Source organism: Tamandua tetradactyla, chromosome 2, assembly GCF_023851605.1.
Source record: "Tamandua tetradactyla isolate mTamTet1 chromosome 2, mTamTet1.pri, whole genome shotgun sequence".
NCBI classification, from domain to species: Eukaryota; Metazoa; Chordata; class Mammalia; order Pilosa; family Myrmecophagidae; genus Tamandua; species Tamandua tetradactyla.
Window position 1 is genome coordinate 148160431 of NC_135328.1, and position 14343 is coordinate 148174773.

Here is a 14343-nt window from a genome sequence, read left to right on the forward strand (position 1 = left end):
TAAATAAATCATAATGTATCCATTCAATGGAATGTTATGTGGTCATTAACAGTAATGATGGAAACATGTTTTTATTGACTGGAAAGGCAAAAGTATATGATATTTTATTTTTCATGTGTATATAAAATTAAGGGAAGTTATTAAAAATATTTCTAAATTAGAACATTTCAGATAATCCCATTGTTTCTTTTGCTTTACTGCCTTATCAATTTTTATTTTTTTTAAGAATGAACAGCACACAGACTCAACCATATTTTCTCAGCCATGATTGAGAAACAAGGAAGAGATTTACCTTTCTGCTGTAAGCAGCCAAAAACTTGGGCAAAATATACAAAACAATGGTTTTCTGACATTGGACAACAGACAGTTAGGACATTGCTGAGAGAAGGGAAACAAATGAGGAGAGCTTGATCACTGTCCCAGCTTACTGCCTAAAGCGAGCTTTCTGGTTGTAGTCCAGGAAAGGAGAACCAAAACTGAGCCTAGACGTAACCGTGAATTAAGGAGATACTATTGAGAATTTGGAAAATCCAAGGTGGGTAGAATTAGCAGAGCAGAGGACTGATGATGAGAGAGTAGCCCAATGAGTGAGCTCCAGAGATCTGTAAAACATTCCTTTGAAGTCTAGAGCTCAGTACTACTAAGCGCATGTATGTGGGAAAACTAGATGAAGCTAGAAAAAGAATCACTAGAAAGGAGAAATCACATAGAGATGGGAATTGTTCAAGTTCTCAACAACCAGAGTGGAGAAACCGCAAATATATGGTATCATGTTGAATACTCAGTAGAGTATTGCTAAAGTTGTGGGATGAAAAGAACCCTAGATTAAAGGTTTGTCTTATTCTGCTTATCGAAGCTTAAAAGCAAGCCTTAGAAGGATCAATATGTTCCTAAGTAAATTAACTTCATCATAAGAAAAAACTCAAAAATATTTAAAGAAATACAAAAGAACTCAGCATCTAACTTTGTAAATCTCACAATTCCTTGGATCTAATCAGAAAATACAAGACATACCAAGGAGCAGGAAAAAAAAAAGATCTATAATGATAAAAAGAAATCATTAGAAAAGACAGAAATGAATGCTACAATAGAATTAATGAAAAGACTGTTTTAAAGCATTAAATATGACCAATATGTTCACCAAAGCAGAGGCAGTTTAAGTAGAAGCATAGGCATGTTAAGGAGAAATATGGAAGATAAAGAGACACAAATTGAGCTTCTGGAGTTGGAAAAATACAGTGTCTGAGCTAAAAAATACACTGGATAGAATTATTAGCTGATAAAGCTAATAAAATGCCCTCATTAAAATTACTCAGTTAATCCTAAAGAAGGCAGAAAAGTGGAAAAATAGAACAAAGCATGTATAGAATAAATAGAAATAAATGCTAGGATGGTAGATTAATATGTGTAATGGTAAATTTCATCTATCAACTTGGCTAGGTTATGCTATCCATTTGTTTGGTCAAACAAGCACTGGCATGACTGTTACTATGAGGGTATTTCATACATAGATTTAAATCATTAGTCCATTGATGGCATCTTTTTTTTATTACATCTACAATCAACAAGGAGATCATCTTCAAAAATGAGAAGAGTTTCTTCAAATAGACTGCTGAAATAGTAATAGGAAGAATTTCTATCTCTACTTCAGCCAGCCCAATTCTTCTAGAGAATTCAATGTCACCTTCATTGACATTTCTAACTTGTGGCCTGCCCTTTGGAATTCAGACTTGCCAATCTCCATGGTCATGCGAGCCAATTCTTATAATAAATTTCTTAATATATATCTTGTTGGTTCTGTTTCTCTGGAGAACCCTTCCGAAAACAATACTGAAACAAGTCAATATTTACATTAGAGATAAATCCTTTGAACACCCGTAGAGATCATTAGGTTGGATAAGAAATCATGTCTGTTAGATACCAATTTTAATTATAAATAAAAATAAAGTAAAAGTAAATGGGTGGGGTGGGCGATGGTGGCATAGCAGACAGAGGTTTTGCCTGCCGTGCTGAAGATGTAGATTCAATTCTCAGTCCCTGCCCATGTGGAAAAAAAAAAAAAAGTAAATGGGTGTAAAACCATAACCCTACCCATTGCGTGTGAGTCTTCCTGACAACGTGGGATGAACAATGCCTTCCTGACCAAAAGGGGGAAACAAATGTAACAAAATAGGGCTTCAGTGGCTAAGGAAGTTCAAATAAAGTCAAGAAATTATTTTGGATGCAGCTCTTATGCAAGTTTCAGCTAGATATTGCTAAATGCCATGGTTTGCCAAACCCCAACCAACATCATTCCTATTAACCCTAAAGAACACTGAGGGCTCTGTCTGAATCCTACAAAAGTTGCACGCGTTAAGTTTACTTTTCAGAAACCTACAGCCTGCAGATGGTTCATAGGCCAGGTAAGGTATGAAGCCTAGAGGCGCCCGTCTCTCAAATACTGTATCAACCGTTCCAGCTCCCTATCCCATATTGTTGACACCCCTTTTCAACAGAAAAAGTTGGAATGGGCCTAACCCAAATATTCCTAAAAACTGGGAGAAAGATCAAAAGAGGAGAAAGGATTATAACAGAGAAGTTAGGATCCAACAAATAGAGTACGACTACTGAGTCATTATATTGTTATTTCTTTCAAGTCTCCAGTGTCTTAGAGCAGGAAACATATAAAATTGTGGGACTGTAACCCATATCAGACTTTGAAATCTGTTCTATAACTACTTGTTAAAATGTACTTTGAAATTTGCTGCTTTTTTTCGTGTATATATTTCACAATAAAAAATGTTAAAAAAAGAAGATTGAAAGGTAAAAGGATGAATATACCATGTTAATATTTAACCAAAAGAAAGTGTAGTAGCTATAATAAAATCAAGCAAAGTAAATTTCAGAGCAAATAATAGTACCAAAGGTAAAGGAGACAATTTCATGGTCATAAAGGAGTGGATTCATCAAGAAACACATAAGATTCCTAAATACTTATGTATCAAATAGCAGAGCTTCAAAATACATAAAGTAAAATGGATAACATTGAAAGGATAGCCATAAAAAGTCTCCCCAAAATTATAAATATTGAAAACATAAAAAGTATGTCTTGTGACCAAAATAAAATTAAATTCTAAATCAGTATCAAAAGATCCTGGAAAATTCTCAAATATTTGTAGAACAAATAATACATTCTTAAAAACCAGCACATCAAAAGAAATTGGAACTTATTTTGAACTGGATGGAAATTGAGATTTGACAAGTGAAACACTGCAGGGGAAGGCAGCTATAACAGTGCTTAAAAGAGTTTTGCAAGCTTAAACACTTATTAGAAAAGAAAGTCCTTAAATAAATACCTTCGTATTTCACTTTTAGAAACTAAATAAAATGAGTAAATTACCCAAAGAAATAAAAAAGAAGAACTTTAAAAAGAGAAGAGCAAAAATAAAATGAATAGAAATTATAAAACTAATATACAAAATCAATAGATCAATAGAAAAAGATCTTTGAGAAGTTCAAAAGAAATAATACATTTAACCAGATTTATCAGGAATAAAAGAGAGAAGGCACAGTTGCCAAATCAAATGAGAGAGAGGATATCTATATAAAATCATTCAGAAATCATGAGAATAATAAAAGGATAATGGGAACAAATTTATGCCAATTATACAACTTAAATAAAATTGAAAAATTGCTTGATAATCGTTTAAATCTCAGTTAAGAAGATATGGTTCACCTAAATAGGCCTAAATCTATTAAATACAGAATTTTTATTTTCAAAGTTTCCAGCAAAAAAAGAGATAATCACAGGCTTCACAACTGAATTCTTTCTAATATATTAGGAAGGAAAAAAGAAAAATAATTCTAAACAAACTTTTTCAGAAAATAGAAAACTCAATTTGTGAAGGCAGCATTACTCTGACACCAAAACCAGGCAAACACATTACAACAGAAAAAACAAAACTAAAGTCCAATATTTCTCATGAACATAAAGATGTAGGTTCTTACAAAATTTTAGCAAATAAATCCCAATACTGTATAAAAAAAGAATAACATATCATGGCCAAATAGTTGTTATTCCAGGAATGTAAAATTGGTTTAATAGGTAGTTCATCATGCTAACAGACTAAAAGTAATCTAATTCACCATACTAAAAGGTGGAAAGGAAAAAGACTCATATGTTTATTGCAGTAGATATAGAAGGCATTTGAAAAAACCAACAATGATTTATGACTTAAAAATCTCAGAAAACAAGAAATACCGGGGAATTTTTTCAAGCTGATAAACAGCATCTAGGAAAACTCCATTACACTTAAGGGAGAAAGTCTGAATGCATTCCCCCTAATGTTGGGAATGAGACATGTGCTTCACCACTTACTTCTATTTAGTAGTATACTTTTAGTCCTAGGCCAGAAAAATATATTAAAGGTATTCACATTTGAACGTGAGAGGTAAAACCATCATTCTTTTCAGATGACATGATTATTCATTTAGAATATTTTAAGGAATCTATAAAAATGCTCCTGGAACTGATAAATGAGTTCTGAAGGTTGTAGCTTACATATTCAATATACTAATATCAATTTGAATTTTTACAGACTATCAGTGAACAAATGGAAAATGAAATTAAAGAAACAATACCAAAAAAAAAGAAAAGAAATGGTTAAAGGGTGGGCAACAGTGGCTCAGTGCCAGAGAGACCCGGGTTTGATTCCTGGAGCCTGCCCATGCCAAAAAAATAAAAACAAACAGTACCATCAAAAGTACTTAGGAATAAATTTGCAAAAGGTGAGAGATATGCACACTAAAAACCATAAGACAATGCTGTGAGAAATAAAAAAAGACCTAATAAATGGAAACATACCATGTTCATTGGTCAAAGAGGCAATACTATTAAAATATCAATTTTACCCAAATTTATCTATAAATTTAACTCAATTTCACACAAAATCCAAGCATCCATTTTGTAGAAATTCACGAGTTGATTTTAAAATTTACATACACAATATAAAAGGTTGTAGGATAGCCTAAAACAATTTTGAAAAACAGAAGCAGAGTGAAGGAATAAGTCTCCCTGGTTTCAAGTCTCCTAACAAAGCTACAGTAATCAAGACAAGTGTTGTATTGGTATAATGATATCCACATAGCTCAATGGAACAGAATGCATTCTAGAAGGCGACACACACACATATGCACTATTAGTTTTCAAATTAAGAGCCCAGGTACTTCAGTGGGGAAAGGATAATCTGTTCAATAAATGGTGCTGGAATAATTGGATATCCATATGTAAAAATTGACCCTTGACACCTCACACCATATGCGAAAATGAACTGACAATGGATCATAGACATGAATGTTAAGAGTTGAAATTGTAAACCTTCTCTAAGAGAAACTGAAAAAAATTAATGACCTTGATTTTTGCAAAAATTATTAAATATGACCCATAAAATACAAGCTATCAAAGAAAAACATCAATGCATTAGACTTCACCAACACTAATTTCTTTTGCCCTTCAAAGACACTGTTAAAAATGAAAAAAAGCAGGGCACTGTCTAAGAGAAAATCTTTGTAAAACATACACGTAATATGGGACGTACATTTACAATATATAAAGAACCTTTGAATTTCAACAATAATGAGACAATCCAATTAAAAATGGGTAACAGTTTTAAATAGACACCAAAGAAGAAATATAAGTTGCAAGTAAGCATATGAAGAGATGCTCAATATCATTTGTTGACAGGGTAATGCAGGTTAAAATCACCATGAAATACCATTATATGCACACTATAATGACTAAAATTAAAAATACTTATTGTGCTAGGCAGAGTTTTAAGATAATCCCCAGTGACCCTTGTCCTTGTACAATTTCCACTCCTTGATGTGGTGGAAACTGTGAATATGATATATTACTGCTGTAATTATGATTCATTTTATGGTGAAAGAAATTTTGCAGATGTAATTAAGTTCCCAGGTCAGTTGACCTTAGTGTCAACAGATCATCTCAATATTCCTGACCTAACCACATGAGCCCTTTAAATATGGACCTACACGTAAATACAGGGAAGTCAGGGAGATTAAAAGTGTAAGAAGGGTTCTATGGGCCAGTGCTAGCTACTTTTTAAAATGACAGGGGCCACAAATCAAGGAATGCAGGTGGCCTCTGGTCACTGGATGCACCCGTGGTTGATAGCCAGTAAGGTAACGGGGACCTCAGTCCTACAACTCAAGGAACTGGATTCTGCCACAACCACATAAAATTGGAAGATGCCTCAAGCTCCAGATGGGAATGCAGCTTGATTAACATCTTGGTTTTAGCCTTGGGAGACCCTGAGAATAGAACCCAATCACTCTGGATCTGGACTTAAGACCACTAGAGCGTTGTGCGAATAACTGGGTGCCCTTTAAGTGCTAAATTCATGGCAATGTTGTTCCACAGCAATAGAAAACAGAGACACTGACTATTCCATATACAGGTGTATATGTGGAATGACTGCAACTCTCAGACCCTGCTGGTGGAAATGTAGATTGATACAATCACTTTGGAAAAGAGTTCAAAGTTTCTTAAAAAGTTAAATATCCTCCTGCCTTGAGACACGGCTATTGCAGTCCTCAGTATTTATTTAACAGGAATGAAAACACATCCACCCTTCCCAAGACCTACACATTAATGTTCATAGTATATTTACTTAAAATTAGCCCCAAATTGGACACATCTGAAATGTCTCAAGAATAAAAATGAAGTGTTGAATGCAACAACATGGACAAATCTCAAATCATTTTGCTGAGTAAAAAAAAAAAGCCAGATCAAAAAAGAGTGTAAACCATATACAGCTATGCTATATGATTCCACTTATGTCAAATTCTAGAAAATGAAAAAAATCCGGATAAGTGATTGCTAGGGGCAGGTTGGAGAATGTAGGGATAGATTATACAAAAGCATGAAGAAACTTTGGGGTTGAAGGGTATGTTAATTATCTTGATTGTTTTAATGGATTCATGAACCCATATGTATGTCAAAGTTCATCAAACTGTATACTTTGATATATAGTATATGGTATGACAATTATATTTGATTAATGTTTCTTTCAAAAATCCAGATGCTATCTGTAAAATAAAAACAAAGTGGGATAAAGTTCAAGGTATCCCAGCTCCATTCCCAGCTCTATTCCCAGCTCTGTTCCTAACTAGTTGTGTAAAGTTAAGCAAATAACAGTGTATCTAATGTCAGAGCATTCCTCTGTAAAATAGATTGGTAGACTAAAATGATATTTAAAGATCTTTTCAGTTCTAATGATCTATGGTTCTGCTAAGAACGTCAGGTACCTTTTACTGTGTGCTTATTAAATATCAAGCACTGTACTCATTACTTCACAACATGAGATGCGACTTAGAGAAATCAATGATTGTTCCAAGATTACAAAGTGAGTAAGTGAAAGAATCAGGATTCAAACAGTTTTGTTGGACTCTTCACCCTGTGGTTTCAGCTATTCTGCTATGTATTTATAAATATAATTGTTTTACCAGAGTGTTCACTCACTGGTAACCTTCCTAACAATTTAAATTTGATATGTTCTATTACATATCTTTTGACCTATCCGGTCCTCTCCTAATTCTCCTATTTGCCATCTTTTCCCTTGGCTTAGCATCCAGTGCAGATAATTTGTCACGCAATTTGTGGAATTTAGTAGCACAGCTCTTATTAATGCTAATATGTGTCATGGAGCAGAACTGTATCCATTGTGCTGAGAATTTATACTAGATACAATTTCATCACTAACATAACAGCTCACAAATTACAAGGGCTTAATATAATTCTGAACTCTGCTTTTTATTTTCTATCATTGCCTTTTCACTCAAGAAGAAAAGTGGAAGAAAACTCCATTGTACATAAGATAATGCATAATTTTTTTTTCTCTTATGGAATTTAACTTCACTTGAAATAAGTGATGTTAGAAATCCCTGAAGAGACTTCTCAGAGGACAGATCCTATCATAAATTTCCCCTTTCGTTCGCTTGCATGTATTTCTCAAGAGCATAGAAGTGTATATATATATATATATATATATATATATAATCAAATGAAAAAATAATATGCTAATAATTAATTAATTATCTTATGAAACAGAGGAGAATGGAGAATAGGGTCATCAGAAAATTTCACCACCACAAATGAGCCCTTGAACCCTCTTCCTGTCTTAAGTGGGCTGTGTTGCTGCTGAATTTATAATAGCTTAGAGGATGAGCTGATTAATGATAATCTGTTCAGCCTTCGAGCCGTGACAGAGCAATACTTGTTCTTTATTCACACAGTGGTTTACGCTTTTTATACTGGGTCCAAAAATGGATTTCAGCAGCTAAGTGGAAGAACTTATTGCCAAATAAATTCCATTGAAAAAGGGGAAGGACAACACAGGATGTAGAAATAAAGTCTGTTAAAACCTTTGCTTGCATGTACCTTTCCATATTTCTCCTAAGCTTTTTCTTTCTTATCCTATCCATATGGTTCTATCATTTATCATTTCTCAGTTAGAAACAAGAGACTAAAGAAACTCAGAGACCAACAGACAGGACTCATGTCTTGTCCCTTTATTCCTTTCATTCCAAACTGCTCTTGGAAGTCTCTAGTTTTTCTGACCCAAGATCTCAGCCCCTTGCTTGATGCTCTCCCTACTCTGAGCCAGAACCTTAAATCAAGCACATGGGGAAAATAATGCTAGAAAGCCTTTGGAAGTGGGAAATACAATTCTATTTTTTAATGTTGGAGGAGCATATTACTTAAAAAAAAAAACACATTGAAATAGCCTTATCAAAGTTCAGTTGACATGCAACAAAGTGCACCCATTTAGAGTGCATGATGACATGTTTTGATGCATGTCGATGTGGTTAAAACCATGACCACAATCAAGATAAGAAACATCTTCATTGTCCGCAAAAGCAAAACACATTTATGACTTCAAATTTTCCTTTCACTATCTGGCCACAACCCACCTTCTCAGCCTTATCTCCTGAAACACAGAATTTTCATCATGGTCATCTACAGTTGGACTTAACTCACTGTTCTAGTTTGCAAGCTTCCAGAATGCAATATACCAGAAATGGAATGGCTTTTAAAATGGGGAATTTATTAAACTGCTAGTCCACAGTTCTAAGACCATGAAAATATCTAAATTAAGACAAATTAAACAAGGCTATGGAAATGTCCAACTTAAGGCATCCAGGAAAAGATACCTTGGTTCAAGAAGGCCAATGATGTCCAGAGTTTCTCTCTCAACTGGAAAGGCACCTGGCAAACATGGCTAGCTTTGTCTCCAGGCTTCGTGTGTCATGATGCTCCCCCGGGGATGTATTCCTTCTTCATCTCCATAGGTCTCTGATTGCATGGGTTCACATGGTTCTCCCGTGGCTTGGCTGCTCTCTCCAAAATGCTTTCTCTTTTAAAAGATTCCAGCAAACTAATCAAGACCCACCTGGAGTGGGTGGAATTGCATTTCCCTCTAATCAAAAGTTAACTTTTTTGTTAAGTAGAACCCATTTGAACCTATTGAAATGGGTTCAAATGGGTTCTGGGGAAGAAAGGATATTGACTTTCAAAAAAAATGTTAATACCCACAATTGGGTGAGTCACACGTCCACGGAGATACTCTTATCAGCTTTTCAACATACAGTGCTGAATAGGGATTAAAAGAAAAGGTTGCTTCCCTAAAATTGGATCAGGATTAAAACATGGCTTTTCTAGGGTATTTGATCCTTTCAAACCAGCACACCCACTACACTAAGCTGAAGAGTGTCTCCCCCTACCTCTCCGCCAGCTCCACATCCACCCAGAACCTCAGAAAGTGACTTTATCTGGTGAAATGGAGCTTTTGTGGATGTAGCTAGTTATGATGAGGTCATACCAGAGAAGAGGGAACCTCAATTTAATGGCTGGTGTCTTCATAAGAAAAGGGAAATTTGGACACAGAGCCACAGGGAAAAGGCCATGTAAAGATGGAGACAGGGATTGGGGTGATGCTGTCACAAGCCAAGGAACACCTAGAGCCACCAGGTGCTGGGAGAGGCAAGCAAAGACCTTTCTCTTGAGGTTCAGAGGGAGCATGACCCTGCCCACACCTTGATTTCAGACTTCTGACCTCCAGAACCGTGAGAGAAAAAATTTATATTGTCTAAACCATCCTGTTTGTGGTACTTTGCTATGGCTGCCCTAGGAAGCAAATATACTCACAAATGTGCTTTGTTTGGCTATCGCATGGTGTTAATCATTCTAAATCTTTTTTTTTTTAATTTTTATTTTAGTAACATAAAAATGCAACCTAAAATTTCCCTTGTTAACCACATTCAGATATATAACTCAGGAGTGCTAGTCTACATTGGTTTTCAATATTGAAGTTTGGTATATTTCTCATAAAAATCCAGACTTCTGTTTTCTTTTTACTCCCAAGTCTGGGCCTGTATTTCAGCTGGCAGCCACCTGTTTACTGGAGCTATGCCTGCTGGCCTCTTTACACAAGAGTCATGCTTTTCAGCACTCGTCAGTCCCACATGGTGGCTTTACTAATTGATGTTGGTTGTCTAGTTTTTTGTAGGCATTTGGATATACCATCCTTGCCACTCAATTTATCTTCTCTCCAAATGCAAGCACTTTTCAGTCTCCCTAAATGCCATAAACTATCCTGATTTTGTGCTTTTACGCTTGCTTAGGAGGTCCAATCTCTGTTCTCTGCATAACCAGCTCAACAGTCATCTCTTTAGCAGTGCTTTCCTTTTTAAACTCCTTTTGGCAGGGTACTTGCGTTGTGGCCTTGTGGCCTTTTGTTCATACCATTAACAAGGAGCACACTGCATGATCAGTTGTTTGCATGTCTGTCCCTCCTGCTGGAGTGTGAGCTCCTTAGACTCAGGACAGAGACTTCCTATCCTCATCTCCTCACCATCTAGCTTAGTGCCCTACACAATGCAGACCTACAACACATTTTTAACATTTTCAAATTAAATTGATTCATAAAAACATAATACCTTTATTCTATAAGTTCAGGAGAAGAACTCCTGTAAGGACAACCCTCAATTTTTTTTTCAAAATAAAACATTTGACCTTCACTTTTAGTTCATATGTCTATCTATATGCTGACCTATTGATTTTGGACTTTTAGCCTCCAAAACTGTGACCTAAGAAATGCTTTTTACTTACACCAACCCATATATATATATATGAAACATTGATGCTAACTGTTGACTGATTTAGATGCAGCAACTGCTGGGGCTACATGATCCATCCACTCTGGGATCACTGAAGAAGAGAGGTCATCTGGCTCAGAGGTTCAGAGGTGGAAGTTGTACAATCTAATTTCCCACATTTTGGGAGGTGTATTTTCATTAGGTGGGGTTAATTATTTGCTGAATTCATGTGGCACTTGTGGTTAGTCACACATTATGTGATTAGCTCTTTTAAACATGAGCACAAAAGATGCAAACAATGCCCAATAAGTGAAGAGAAAGTCACAGGGAGGAGCCAAAAGCCAGAAATCAGTGGAGACCTACAACATATTTTTAAAATTTTGAAAGAGCAGGTGCTGGGGGTACAAGGGTAGTTCAGTGGTAAAATTTTCGCCTGCCATGCAGGAGACCCAGGTTCAATTCCCGGCCCATGCACCTCCCAAAAACAAACAAACAAGCTAGCAAACAAAGAAAAAACAAACAGGCAAACACAAACAAAAAAAATTCAACAAATGGTGCTGCAATAATGGGATACTCACATGGAAAAATAATGATATGTGATCCTGTCATACAGCATACAAAAGCAAAAAGAAAACAAACAAAAAAAATAGAGCAGACGCTAAGAGGTCACAGCATCCTCATGTGTTGGGAGGCAGGGATGCCTTCCAAGGAATCCTGAGTATTTCAACAAGACAGCACCAGAGCCCTACAGGCTCTTGGATGGAAGCATAACCTTGCTGACCCATTGATTTTGAACTTCTAGCCTCCAAAACTGTGACCTAAGAAATGCTTTTTATTTACACCAACCCACTGTGTGATATTTGTCATGGCAGGCTGGAAAACTAAGAGTTTAAAAGTTTCCCAAGCAAAGGAAATGTATTTAATTAAAAAAAAATTATTGCTAGTTTTCCTACATTTTGGTAATACTCTGGCTAGAATTCCTCCTATCTCTAACCAGAAGACATCGTGTTTCTGCTGGGTCTACATCAAAAAAAAATTCTTGAAAAAAACTTCATGCTGCAAATCTTTCCTTAGGTGAAATATGTTGGAGTTCAATGCAATTTCTCTGTAACCATTCAGGAAAAAAAAACTGGCTTATATTTTTCAATCCAATTCTTTTTGAAGAAAGCATTTGTGACTGCCTACCATGTTTGAAAAGCTCTGTAAGCACTGTGGAGAATAAAGAAATGAATAATACCAAGTCCATCTCCTCAAGGATCTCACAATCTAGTGGGAGAACTGAAAAATACATAAGCATTTCAGGTGATGGAAACAGCTCAAACAAAAAGCCTAGAGAATGGGACGACAGCGCGTGTATTCATGAAACAGCCAAATATATTGTTCCTGCCTGTGTGTGCTGGGGTTGGGAGAAGGCGTGTGAAACTGGGAGTTGGGAAGGAGGGGGAAAGTCAAATATAACCCTGATATTGATGTTTAAATCCCAGATTGGGGGAGTTTATCTCAAGGAACTAATAGGGAACTGTTACTTTTTGTAGAATGAAGGTTCAGATTGGAAATGACTATTAGAACATCAGCTCTGTGCCAGGGTACCTGTCGAGCATTTATACATAGAATTTTAAGGTTAAGGTAAGTTTTGCTTGCTCTCTGCCTCTTTCTTTCTCTCTGTCTTTTTGTCTCACTCTCTCTTAAAATAAAGCAGACGTCTTATTCAAGATGTCAAAATTAGTAATTGAATAGTGAAGACCATGGAAAATGAGCCATCTCTACATCCCAGGAAATTCAATCCCCAAGAATAATTTGTGGGACTTTATGTGAGCATATAATGCTGAGCATATTTTTTTTAAAAAAGAAGGTTGCTTCATTTGTTCTGATCTACTATTAAAAACAACAACTCCTACCTGGTGAGTATGGGCAACTGAAGGTGTAACCCATATCCCAACTACTCCAAAGAACCGGGTTGTATTTTAAAAACTTGCATTTGTGAATGAGGCAGATAGCAGGACCCAGCAGGGCTGAGACCCACAGAGTGACGGTATTAAGACTCTCTTCCTGTCTTTTTCATCACTCTGATAGATGATAATAATTTCCTTTTTCCCTGCTGATAATAAATTTATGCTTTCCTGTCTCAGTGTGAGAATGTTTTTTAGAGTTTTTCTCAGCTCAGCCTTGATCAAATGATCTTTTGTAGGAAGCTAATAGAGCTCTCTGCCCTGGCTCTCCAGAGGTGGACTTTTGGGGATTGGCTTCTTCCCCTACCCACAATGTGAATCAAAGAAACAGCCTTGAAACTCTTTGAGCAAAGCTGAGCATTCCCTGTATAAGACAAATGTCTCTTTTTATCCCAACCCAGTGTAAAGGACCAAATTAAATTACTTTCCAAAGGGCAAAACACACGATTGCATTCCATGCGTGAGGACACCCTTGGTTCAAAAACCAAGGACACAGGAGCCTGTTGACCCATGCAGTTCTTGAAACAGGGAAGCCTGATTTGCCATTCTGCTCCCAGTGCCCCATTCTGAGTGGTGGGAACCAAATGCCAACTGGAGAATCTTTTGGGTGGCCATCTCAAGAGTGGTCAAGTCATGCGATGTTGAGTGAGCTCACTAATATGAAATAATTAGGGTAATAGAGTCATAAACTCTAAAACACAAGTTACCAGGGGCTAAGATGGGGATAGGGAACGGGAAGTCAAGGCGTAAAATGTTCAGGGTCTTATTTGGAACAATGAGTATATTTTGGTATAGATAGTGGCACAGCCTTGCAAATATAATTAGCAGCACTGAAACATGTAACTGGATACGGTTTAAAGGGGAAATACTAGGTTTAGATATGATAACAGAATAAGAATAAAAAAAGTAATCCCTGAAAGTACCTTATACAAACAGCAAGGCCTAAATTAAGCCAATGACAGTTATAAAAATGTGTTATCACTTGTAAGAAAGGTTCCACACCAATGAGAGGTGTTAACGATAGGGTGGTATATGGGAACTCTGCATTTTGTACACGGTTGTACAACTGCTGTAATAAAGATAAAAATAAGTGAAGAGTGACCAGGTCAGCCCCCAGGTCGGCGTTGTTAATACCTGTCACACGGACCTCTGGGGTGCTAATTGTGACGATGGCTGCCTACAATTTCAAGTGTCCTCAAATGTTTATACCGCCCACCTCCCCCAACCATTGTGGATGTTT

The 14343-nt window shown here is 36.3% G+C and overlaps 1 long non-coding RNA gene across 4 annotated transcripts in view; it reads left to right on the top strand.

Moving 5' to 3' along the window:
- LOC143662555 (uncharacterized) overlaps positions 1–14343 on the top strand; it is a 256405-nt gene that overhangs the window by 142884 nt on the left and 99178 nt on the right. For 3 of the 4 annotated variants that reach the window (XR_013165410.1, XR_013165420.1, XR_013165427.1), the window contains exon 3: positions 12690–12780. The exons of the other annotated variant lie outside the window; for it this stretch is intronic. This is a non-coding gene — a long non-coding RNA (uncharacterized LOC143662555). The remainder of the gene's footprint in view (positions 1–12689; positions 12781–14343) is intronic. 4 annotated transcript variants of the gene reach the window in all.